Below are 12,673 nucleotides of genomic sequence, written 5' to 3'. Positions count from 1 at the left end.
AGGAAACATTAATCTAATCTAACACTTCATTCAAAACTCCAGGGGATCTCCGCTAAGTGTTGCAATCTCTGACTATTAAATTAATGTTGTTGTTTGTTTCATGATGTAACAAATAGGCTATGCTTGATGAATTCGTTATTTTGCAGAGCTGAAAATTGAACAATTTAAATGATGCGCCGTACTGGCTGTGGCATTATTAACGCACGTGTGTAATATTGGATAATAAATAACAGATTAAAATTCGAATATTGTGCTGTCACTTCATTTTCATATTCATTCATATCATTTGGATTAAGTGATCATATAGAGTCTTAAAGCTTTTTCTATGATGATCATTTGAAAGACAACATGTTAGATCTGTTGCCAGGACACTGAAGCTCATGCCCTTGTAATCCTTGACTACTGACTGCATGTAATGTAGATGATTAAAGCTCCTGCCTTTCATTGTTTTAACTGGTCAATCTGAAACGCATTTTCCATTCCTGGCAGCCGTTGACGTGTCCACTATTCTTTAGGCCACATATACAGACTGTGGTTAATTCCCATAACACCACAGAACTCATTCGAATGGGCTTGAGACAGAACAAAACATTACACCTCATTTGCATGTCATTAGCAAAATGGAAAGCCACCTCCCCCCTATGGGTTTAACCCCTTATAAATATATTTAAATATATAAATATCATGAATACATTAATTGACATTGCCCTCACAACACACCACTAAAAGCACGCCACGCTGTCACTATAGAGCTGCTTTGTCTGTCATGGGAGAGGTCATGCGTGCAGATGGCTCCATACACACCTGGAAACACGCACACGCACAAAACAAAAAAACATTCCAAAACTTTGCCGCACATTTCCTCCAACTTATCCCTGACCTTCTCATAAACACACGGAGAGTGCCTCACGCTCCACCCTCTATAAAATAGTCACACACACACGCACACGTCCTTCCCAGCCACCCACACCTCCCTGTCACAGAATCCCAGCCCCTCGTTCTGACTTTACAACACAGACTGTCTCTCTCCGTCTTTCTCTACTTTTCCCCCCTTTCTCCCCTCGCTTTCTCTCTGTTTTCATGGATCAGCGGAGAGAGCAATTACATCAGCGTCGGTCTGGCGGCCTGGAGATGAAGAGCTGTGTGGCTGTGGGCAAACACCTGGCCACGGTTAGAGGAGCAAGAGCAGGAGCAGGAGGAGTAGGAGGCAGGAGGAGGAGATGCAGTGTAGACAGATGTGCTGCAGGTTCTTTGGGCTGCGGGGAGGCCTGGAAACACAGCATGTGTGTGTGTATATTGGGGGTTGAGTTCTGATGGGAGCAGTCAGGCACAAACGTGAGAACCCACAAGATGTGTGTGTGTGTATGTGTGTGTGTGTGTGAGTGTGTGTCTTTTTGTAAATGTGTGAGTGTGGTTGAGTCGAGTCAGTGAAGCCCTAAAACAACCCCCCATCACAAACAGTTAACATTACAATCCCTCACAGCAGTCAAAACTCTGCACCACCAAAGTCTCAGGCTATCCATTCAGCATGCGTCTGCCTTTCTACTTATTGACAGAGTCACAGCCATTTGCATTACAAAAGGAAACTGTTTGAAAATATGCACAAAACATGTCATCTCTGATATGGCTTCAAAAATGCTTCAAACATGCCCAAAAAACAGGAGAAAAAGTGCACTGAAACTTAAATGTAAAGAGGAATATAGAATGTAAAATACTTGCTGTGCTCCCATTTCCTCTAATCTGTTGCTGAGGGATATTTAACTTCTAAGTGAAGAGAAAAGAAGAAGAGAAAGCGTGTGGGTATGTATGAAAAGAAAGACAAAACAGGATTAAAAGAAATTGGGCAACAGAGTGAAGGAGGAAGAACAAGGGGGAGCAGGGTTGTGTGAGGATCACAGATCTGCTCTTTGACCTCAGTCTAACCTCAGAGAGACTTAGACAGACATGTGGTTGCCATCTGGCTTGGCTTACCATGTTATTATACCAGCTGATTTATTCTTAAATGTTACTTGGATCATTCTGCCATGGCTGATTTAGCTTTAGTTTTGTTCATGGCTGAAGTTGGTGTAACATTTACTTAAATTGACAAGTGTCAAACATTTTAAAAAAAAGAAAAAGTTATATAAAGAAAAGTAATTAACCAAATTTTAAGATACAGAGACAATGTAATTTGATTTGATTTCAACCTAATATACTCTCTAAATAAAATTTACCAAATGTGCAAAATGAATGTTAAACATTATATTGTTGTATGTAATTGAACAGTAAAGTAATTACATTAGTTTTAATTATAAGAAGGCTACAGTTAAAGTGCTTTCCAGACACATTTTACATGCACAACACCAGAAAAGGTTGAAAAAATGATAAGACTGTCAGAATTGAAAATACCCAGCTAAAGATTGAGATCTGTACACTTTTGCAAAATGATATTGTTATACAAACATGGCCTCAGATATATTCTAGTACTGTAGTTGCAGAGCCCCTGTGTTTACGCATGCAAATATAAAAGTTGGTTATGGAATAGGAATGAAGAGTAACAATATAGAGCACGCTGATATTGGAACTTAAGATGGAGCTAGGTCACGAGCTTCCACACCTCCTATGGGGACAGTAGAACAATATAAAATGTACCGGCAATGTAAACCACATCCTTTCTTTTCCAAGCATTTCTTTACTTGAAATGAACACAGCTGGTGGATGATAGCTAAACTTTAACCAGGAAGTTCTGCTACACAAACATCTCCAGAATATTTTATGTAGATGGAAATTTAAGTAAAATGTATGTAAAATGCAGTGATAGATGATGTGTTATATAGTATATAACCTGCTGTTAAAGTGTATTGCAATGCCAGACGTCACCACAAATGCAACAAAGAGAAACTGCAGCTGCTTAATAACTTTTCTGGAACAGTAGAAATTGCTGTTGGTTGCCAATTCGAGTCAATGTAAACTTCACTGTAATCCAGTCTTCCATGATAGATCAAATAAAAAATACCAATAGGAGTAGATGTTTCTGTAACCGTAGCACCTGCTAGTAGATCTGCGTTTCACTAAACTTTAAGCAACATTCAAGACTGACTCAATATCCTCTTATAGTCATGCCAAAGTATTCCTTCAATGCAGGGTTTTCAATCATCTAGTGGGCCCATTTATAGTTTCTGCAATTCCAATCACTGTGGTATATGATACCTTTGTAGTCCATTTTATTTACACACATGAAAGCTCCACATTGTACAGCCACCGGAAAACAGACAAAGTGAATGAGGACTTGAATGCAAGACTCACATGGCAGAAGTAAAAGAGCAAGCATTAGCGGGAGGGCAGCAGGGGTGAATGTTGGCTGGCTGGCTGGCTGGCTGGTGTACCTGATGACTAATAGCGAACAGGTGTGTAGACAGGTAACTGGCCAGGCGCTGGGCTATAGGGAACAACACTGAGGACAACTGGTGGACAAGTGAGGAATAGCCTTGCTTGAAATGGTTAGAAAGTTTAGCAATGCAGATATTCAATAAGTATCCATTAGTAGAAATGCTGTCTACGTATTAATTTACACCATATGTTTTAAAATGTAGTGTGAATATGTTACTACCACTGCAAAAACAAAGAGTGTAGAACATGAGTAGCAAATATAATCAATCTAAAGGACTAATAATACAATTTATGTTAAAGATAAATATTGATTTAACTGATGATTACAATGGCAGATGCAGTTTGTAGTGCTCTATATAAAAAGCTCTGCAGCAGTTGTACATCCAGCAACACTTCCTAGTGGAGTTGATCTTTGTGCTCTGCAGCTTTAACCCGACTCGTCAGCACTTGTTGCAGATGAGTGTAAAGCCGCAGCACGCCTCCTAGCCAATTAACAGCAAAATCAACCCAAACAGATTTCCAATTGATAAATCTTTAATGATACCAGGGATTTTACACAAATGCACACTTGATAGTGCTAATTTAAAGCAAATACGAGGCTTGATTAAAAATTCCCCAGGCATGGTGGGGGAAGATAAATGTTTGAATAATTTATCAGATTTAATTGACACGACTGCAGTGTTGTAAACAGAAATGTTTTGATGTTCATAATGCATTTTGACACGATGAGATTCTGGGACGGTTCCAAGGAAGAGAGCGCAGGAATCTGAGATAGCGGGGAGAGATTCAAGGGAGGAGAAGCTACAGGAGGTGAAGGAGGGAAGGGGTGTGAAAAGAGGAGTTTGAGGCTTCTCATTTGTAGGCTGACGTCAAGAGCAGCAACCCTTAGTACTTTCTATTTACATATTATTCCAGATCAAGCTGCCCGTACAAGCACCACTGGGTATTTTATCATAACCACAAAAAAAAAAGGCAGGGGGAAGTGCTGGACTGTGATAGGCAGTGAAAGCGATCAGCAAACACAATGATACACAAGCCTGGGAGCTAGCCTGAGGCTACAGCACTTTGGTTTGACCCCAAGAATGTGACACTAAACAAGGATGTAAATATTGCGAGAATTGAAAGAGAGATAGAGGAAACGAGAGAGGGAGGGAGGGAGCATGAATTGGAGGCAGGGGGTATTCTTAGGCCGAGCACATATGGTGTTTGTCGCAGCTCTGCACACAGAAATACAAGCAGGGATGGTAAGAAAGCATCGGAAAGATGACGGAAAAGCAAGGCAACCTTGTCATATGCCACAGGCTCACAGGGGACCTAGCAGGGGTTACATGGCCGGCAGGTGCAGGGCCACTACTTGTTAGATAAGAAACTGATCTGCATGTGCCTGTCTGCTTTCCTGTCCGCCCGGCCCCTGGTAAACATCATGGTTATCTGCAAACAAACAGAGTTTACTAGTGACTATGAATGAATACATCAAATTTTGATGGAATTGCCATGTTGGACTCCCAGCGCTTCGAAGGCATCTCCACCATGATACAATGTACACCTGAATACATGAATAGCCAACAAGGAGGCCCTCACTGTTTGTAGGGGCAATGTTGACTGAATTTTTAAAGATGTTATTTTGATTTGACACGACTGCTGGCTCAGTGGAGTTGGTCGGGGGGGTATGTGGTGGTGGTGGGAGGGGGGGGGGGGGGGGTTGACAAGACAGCCAGAGGAAGAGACAGCAAAATCATAAAAGTCTGTCTGTGTCTGGGGACTGGGGAAGGATAAACAGCAGCGGGAGAAGCTAGAGAGGACGGAGACAAAAGACAATCAGCTGGTGAGGGATGGAATCACCATATTTACTGTCATGGGGACAGACAGTAAAGGAAGAGGGAGGGTGGTGGTGGTGGTGGTGGTGGTGGTAGGGAAGGGGCGGGTGGGGGGGGGGGGACTGAAAGACAGAAGCCAGCAGATAAACAGATCCAGAGACGACAGGCTCACAATGACAATCTTGCGCATGAAGACATAAAAGCACTAACACATAAAGACAGGCAGATGCAAAGATTACTGTAGGATTAGATGTCAGCATTACAGACAGCAAAATAAAGTCACCCAGACTGCCTGCAGGTAATGTAAGTAATTGGCACCATTTGTTTTTTTTTTTCCTTACACCTTTAATTTATTCCCAACAGTGACAATAAGAGTCACAGCTCAACACTGTACTGCACACACAATGCAAAAAAAAGGGGCTAGGAGCAAAGCTGACATTACAACACATGCATTTATGTTGCCTGACAATGTATCGCTTCCACATCAAAGGAAGCCTCACCTTTTGCAAAGGAAGCGAGGGCAAAAAAAATAAGTGGAGGCCCTCGCTTTATTAACTCCTAATCAATAAACATGCAGTCGGTGGCAAGGTAATCAGGAAACACTGGCAAATGGCCTGACAATGTATCAAAGCTGACGCTCCGAGGCAACGGCACAAACTCTAACAAGCATTTTATTACCGGTAGCTGTTACTGACATTAGTCAAAAACCAAGAGAGATAAAATAGAATAAAGAATGCAGTGTGGCTGGCTGAGAGGGCCCCTCGGCTGAGAGTGTACAACTCGCACGTTTGATAGCCGCACGCCTCTTCTTTGATATGATAACAAATATAAATTGTTTAAAAACATCAAATGGGCAGCAAGCCGGGAGCAGACTTGCTGTGATGGGTGTCTGGACTAGGGGGCGATGATGTTTCTTGTCCATGAAGGTGGGATGATTCCGCTGCGGGCTTTTGTTTGAACCCCAGGATGTTTTTGGGTGGAACACTGGCAGGGGTAGAAACAATACTACCCTGCAAAAAGAGTAAAAACACTCTTCTGTGTCACTGATTGTCCCGTGGTGGAAGAAGTATACGCCAATACAAGTAAAAGTCCTCCATTTTCAAAGTAAAAGTCAAGTATTACCAACAAAGTCAACTAGAAGTAAAAGTAAAAGTAAAAGTAAAAGCACTCGTTCTGCTGAGAAGTTACTCTAATAACTGAACCATAAGCAGATATAACATTATTAGGACTGATACTAATACTGATGTACCAATAAGAAGCTTTTTACTGTTGTGGCTGATTGAGGTGGAGCCAGTTTTAACTACTTTACTTTTCCCATCGTAGCGGTTCACCTCATTCATGTAGGGAAGACAAAACAAGTGCTGTTAAACAACTTTTTTTTTTACTCATCTCACATCTCTCGTCAGTGGGCCTAAATTACGCAATGGAAAACTATCTAAGACGTTTAAAAAGTAAATAATTTTTTGGTGGAATTGGCAACAATTCATAGATATGTTGCTAAATGTGACAAGTGACCTAAACTACAAACTTTTGTCAGGGATCACGAGCAAAAGCAAGCAAAAAGGTTGAAAGCCACTGGTTTAACTTAGTTTTTTACATTTTCTGTCATTTTTATACTGTTATAATACTGGATTACTATGTTAAATATGGTCAAAATGTCATTCAGTGTTTTGAATCCACATAGCAATTAGCAACTCTCTTGTCTGCTATTCAGTCCATAGATTATAAACACAACTAAAACATAAGCATACAATGCAAAGGAAAGCACTGTCATTAGGGGATGGCTACAAGTAGTGACAAAGTAAGGCAAAGTGTAGGATATGAATGATTGAATGCATTACTATTAAACCAAAGCAACAGCAGGTCTGCTATGGGTACTCAAGTTGCTGGCGTGTATGTGTGTTACAATTCTGATCAATTCCAAATTAGTTGGAGCGTAACTTGCCAAGAACTGACAATCAACCAACATATCAACATTGCCCTTTATATGTTCTTGCAACTAGGCTCCACTGAGATTTGAACTCAGATTGCTGGATTTAGAGTCCAGACTGCTCACCGTTACACCATCTGATGTTAGAGAAGTGTAAAACCATTACAGTACATACACGGTATTGCCACGTATGTTACTGATAGCAAATAATGGAGGTGGGACATTACCAGTAACAACAATGGATAAACCAATCAAGGTTATCAGTAAGACAATGGTTAAAGCAGACCCACTAATTGTCAGGTTCCACCGAGATTTGAACTCGGATCACTGGATTCAAAGTCCAGAGTGCTAACCATTACACCATGGAACCACACTTTCACTGTCATTGAATGTGTCCTCTCACCTCTTTCACTAGAATTGGACAATATCAAGAGTGAGCTACAAGTTAGGTTTTTTTAGATCCATGGACAGTCCTAAAAGTAGGGATTCTCTTAAAAACAGGTCACAAAGACAAAGTACTCACAAGGTAGGACTGAAGTTATACCGTTTTACCAAGGTTCTACCAAGATTTTAGCTCCTAAGCATGACACCATAGAAATACAAGTCCTAGCTAGCTTTAAAGTAGCCTCACGGGTCTTTCAAGAGAATTGGACAATATCAAGAGTGAAAGATCAAGGTTTTAAAGACACAGCAGCTATAATAGCCTGATTCTGACAGAGGCTGAACTAAGGGCCTGCATAAAGAGCCAGTACAAGATAAATACAGAGTTTTGAGACTGTAATCATGCAAAGACATTCCAGTAGATTGCTAGAATATAAATATGGACCTGAAAATGTGAATTATACATCTTCTTCAACAAATGCATATGTTTTATATGTCAAATCATGTGAAAAATAACTATAGCTGTCAGATAAATGTAGTGGAGTACACATTTACATATTTCCTTCTGAAACTTATGTACTGAAATGCTTAAGTAAAGCAAAAGTGTACCAGAAGAAGAGCACATGAATAAATGTACTTTCCACTACTGTGATGTCAATGGAAAACAGATCTCTTGCTGTATGGGAGACTTATTCAGGACAGGCTGTTCACACCAAAGATCACATGCAGGTGGGGAACCAAGATTGAAACCCAGACCCCCCCCCCTCCGTCAGCTAATTTGTTTGTTTCGTTCTGGGCATAGCTGATATTAAAAAGAGATCCTGAGCAGCACGGTGGTGGGGAAAGAGGGATGGAGGGAACTGGGGAAAGAGGGAGGCAGGGATGAGTTTACAAGCCCCAGGTATACGGTGAATGGGTGAGTGAGAAGATGCAGAAAAGAAGGGAGTGAGGGAGAGAGAAAAAAAAAATCTCATCCACATAATTTTCACCCCGTGGGCGCTAAAATGCAAATCACAGATCAAAGAGGTTTGGAATGGAAACTAGCGAGATTGGGAGAGAATATCATCAAACTGGGGTTATGTATGTATGTTCAGGATGTGAGAGAGACATGCTGGACCCAGGTAATGGAGCTGACCTGTACTTGAACACTGCCCCCAGCTGCCTCTATCATTTTCCCGCCTGCCTTCTCCCAGGATTATAGCATATACAGTACACTGGAAAGTAATTTACTTTCTCCTTATAGTACCTTTCTTCCTTTTCTGTTTCTCTCAACCTCTGTTTGTTAAGCCTTTTCATCACCGAGTGAATGTGCCGTTTACACAGACACAAACCTCCTCTCGAAGCAGTGGCGAATTCCCCTCCTGCATGTCGACACAGAACTGATGATTGTTGCTTGTTTGCATGTCGCCCCACACAGCAAGACCCCCCCCCCCCCCGTCTACCCCCACACCTCCCTTTGCCTCAAACTGGAAGGTAAGTCAAGCTGCGTTCAATCACTCGCACAACAACAACAACCAGCGTTGGAATGTCTTGCTAACGTAAAACTATACATGTTTAAAACTCGTGCTGTTTGATTTAGTTGCGCAAGACACAGGAAGCTAACAGCATCTGCTAATGCTAAATCTCAACCTACAGACTAAATAGCAGTGTAGCTCACATCTGTCTCTATCTGAGTCAAGAAAACAACATCGGCCGCCAAAAAATTAGCTATAGTCACAATTGAGTGGCAGACGCCATCTAGTGGCAGGAGTGGTTACGGTCGGGAGAAGTGAAGTAGTTCAGAAGACAAATTTCCGTTTTCGGAAGCGGTGGGTCGGGTAGCTGGTTATATCTAAACTTGCATAATTGCAGTTTGGACTTTGCTGCAGGAGGCCACTCTTCATTTCCTGCTTCCAACCAGCATATCATATTTCCAACTGTGATTTGGGACAGCTTTTTAAAAAGCCATAAGTGTGGTTGTTGTAGTTTTACTGTTATGATGATGAAGATTGCCTAGCTTTAAAGACATTTTTTACATTTAAAGTTATTCAAGTGATCATTAAAATCCAAACAATAACCCTAACCTAAGTGTTTTTGTGCCTAAACCTAACCAGATCAAACCTAACCACAGCGATGGCATATCATAAAAAATCGTTATCTTTTGACAATGAAAGTTGACAGTACAGAGAAATGATGTTGTCTTGGTGATTACTGCCAAACGAGGCAGCATATTAGAACATTTTCCTATGGGTCGTTCTGAAGTGCATGGTCAAATAACCGATTAGGTTGTTAAATTCGGAGGACTTGTTGGTCTATATACACAGATGAGAAAGAACATACAGTGGGTGTGGGGGTGGGCACCGAGTAGGTGGAGAGCTATAGAGAGAAGCAGAAGGGAAGGATGTGACTGGGAGAAGGTGAGGGTAGACTGTGTGAGCAAGGAGTCTCCACATTAATGCCTAATTAATGTCTGTCTTCCCATTAATGTCTAATTAATAATTTATGTCTATCTCATGCACCTAACTTTCCTTGTATTCTGACATTAAATGTGACAGTATTGTCTCGCAGGGCACACTTTTGTTGTCGGCTTCTATCTTAAACTGGTAGAAGAAAACATTTTTATATCATCAGATAAACAGATGTTATATTTTGGATATGTGTGTATTTTCAGGACTTGAGAAGAACATATTATTCACATAACTATCGACTTGTTGATGGTGGTTTTGTCTGTTTGAGATCACAACTACATCATGTGACATATTTCCTGGCCTGTCAGCATTTATTAAACCAATATGAAATAATCTTTTATAGTAATACATTTAGGATAACATGTCAAGCTAAATAACAGATGGCAAGGCAAGTTTATTTGTATTGCACCTTTCAACAAGAAGGCAATTCAAAGTGCTAAACATGAGATTTAGAAAGCATTAAGACAAAGGGTAAGAGAGACACAAAGCAGTTTAAATAGATTAGGCAAATAAAACAGAGGTTGAAACAAACTGATGAATCAGGAAAGTGAATGTGCAAGATATGAACGTACTATATATTTAATTCAATAAGAAAAGTTTTAAACCTTAATTTAAAGAAAGTCAGACATGCTGTATAAGAACTGAATGCTGATTCTCCATATTTAGTTTTGACTCAAGACAGTTGATGACCTGGACAGAAAGTGCTTTTCTTCACACAGCTGGAGGTGGTAAAGTGGTAAAGACCTCTCCGGCTGAAGTAAAAAATTAACGAAGTCACTTTTCCCCCTTCATGCATTCTTTAAATCAACACAAACTCAATAATTTATCCTAAACACAAATACACTACCAACACACTGCACTGCACTACCACTGCCGTATGCAACTCTGAAATGCACTTTAAAAAATATCCGTACACGTCAAAAAAGAAATATAATCTGCCCTCCACAAAGTGTAGGTGAGGTTTTCTTTTCAGAAACAAAGCAGGTATTCAGTTGCAGCCCTCTGCTTAGCCCTGTGTGTGCCACCTGCATCAGCACCAAAGCCTTCCACTGATGTGGATTAGTGGTGAGCGGCACTTTGACTCTCACTGCCACAGGATTCAAAACACAGCTGTATTTTATGGTTGGTCAGCACAACCTGTACTCAGTCTCTTCAGTCTTCATCCATCCCCCTCAAACACACCGTTTCTTCTCTATAGTCTCCTTCTATTGTGTTTTTTTTTTTTTGCTTTTGAATGTAAATCCTTAATCCTCCCATCTTTTCTTTTCTCTCTGTCCATTCAACCTTCCACCTATTCTCCTCAAGTACATCTCCATCCCCTCGTTATTGCCAGCCAGCCAAATTTTCTCTGCCTGGTGTCACCTGCTTTTGTAATCTGATTACTTCACAGGCGGAATTAGTATGTATATTTAATGCAGTTCTTTTTCTTTTTTCTCCTCTCTGTCTTTTATTCTTTTTAAATCTTGATGAGTGATGCAGGGGAGGAACGGAGATGGGGTGGGGTTGCTCTTCTTGCATGTCTGGCGGATATGCCAGGGCCATGCTAATAAATGACAGCTGATTTATGCGTCTGTATTCTTTTATTTATAAAAAAATAGCAAGCGGGCTGATTTCTGATATTAATAATACAAGTGGATCCACTTTGATTAGGCTTCTGTGGAGAGCTGTGCATATTCAGCATTACAATTAAAGCCTCTGATGTGAAATAGGAATGACACGCTAATGAAGCGAGCTAGCGAGCCTGAACCGCGACTGTCCAACAGCATTACGGCCCATCTCGGATGAAGAGTAATTATACGAGGAACACTGAAATGTCATTAAAAATCTTCAGTAAGTGATTTAACCCACCATTCCTCACTAATGCTAGATATTTCTTCTTCTTCTTCTTCTTTTTTACCACCCCAACCCCCACAATGATCAACTCCCAAGGTTTTCCTTTTCTTATACATATATATTCTTTAAAAAGTCTTTCTTTTCCATGAGGCCAAGACCAAACTTCTCCCTCAGAAGTTCCACAAACAAAAAAGGGCACCAGACTCCAAACATATTGAAACTTGAGACAAAGACATACAATTGCATTGTCCTAATTTAATTGCAGAACTTGGTGCCGGTGGTGGTAGGTAATTGAAATCATTCCATTATAAATTCCATTATGAATTGGTGATTAAGGCCAGATGTGATTACCATGGATTAAAGATGATAGTTGGGTTTTTTTTCCCCCTTTTTCCTCAGCATAACCTCTCCAGCCACCTGCATGCTATCCCATTGAAACAGCTTGGTTTATCACGACGAACATGTAAGGGAGGAGAGTAATGTGAGAGAGAGATATAACGTGTGAAAACGAGGGGAAACACGGGTGATAAAGGCAAAGAGTGTGTTTGAGGGGAGTGTTGTTTCTAAGAGGATTTAGTTAATCTGATTCTACCCCTTCGTTCTCGTTTGATGTGCTCATTTTCACGGGGGAAAAAAAAAAGATTTATCCGCAGCCTCGGAGGATTGTTGTTGTTGTTGTTAAAGCATAGAGAAAACAAATAATGAGCTATATCAAGTTACCATATCATATTCATTAAGGGTATTGTCAAGTCTCTCCTTGCTTGTGTGGGTGAGTGTGTGTGTGAGACAGGGAGAGAGTGGATGATAGGATGAGAATGTGTGTGTGTGTGTGTGTGTGTGTGTGTACGTGGTAGATAATGCCACAGGCAAGTATTCATGAAATATCAGCAGTTTCT

At 40.7% G+C, this 12,673-nt stretch overlaps 1 non-coding gene across 1 annotated transcript; it reads right to left on the bottom strand.

Moving 5' to 3' along the window:
- Positions 1 to 7,414: 7,414 nt before the first annotated feature.
- On the bottom strand, positions 7,415 to 7,486 carry trnaq-uug (transfer RNA glutamine (anticodon UUG)). Its single transcript has one exon. It is a non-coding gene; the product is annotated as a tRNA-Gln (tRNA).
- Between the last annotated feature and the right edge of the window lie 5,187 nt (positions 7,487 to 12,673).

Source organism: Scomber japonicus, chromosome 23 (genome assembly GCF_027409825.1).
Source record: "Scomber japonicus isolate fScoJap1 chromosome 23, fScoJap1.pri, whole genome shotgun sequence".
NCBI lineage: Eukaryota > Metazoa > Chordata > Actinopteri > Scombriformes > Scombridae > Scomber > Scomber japonicus.
Note: the sequence above shows the minus strand (reverse complement) of the source record. Positions and strands in the feature narration are given on the sequence as shown.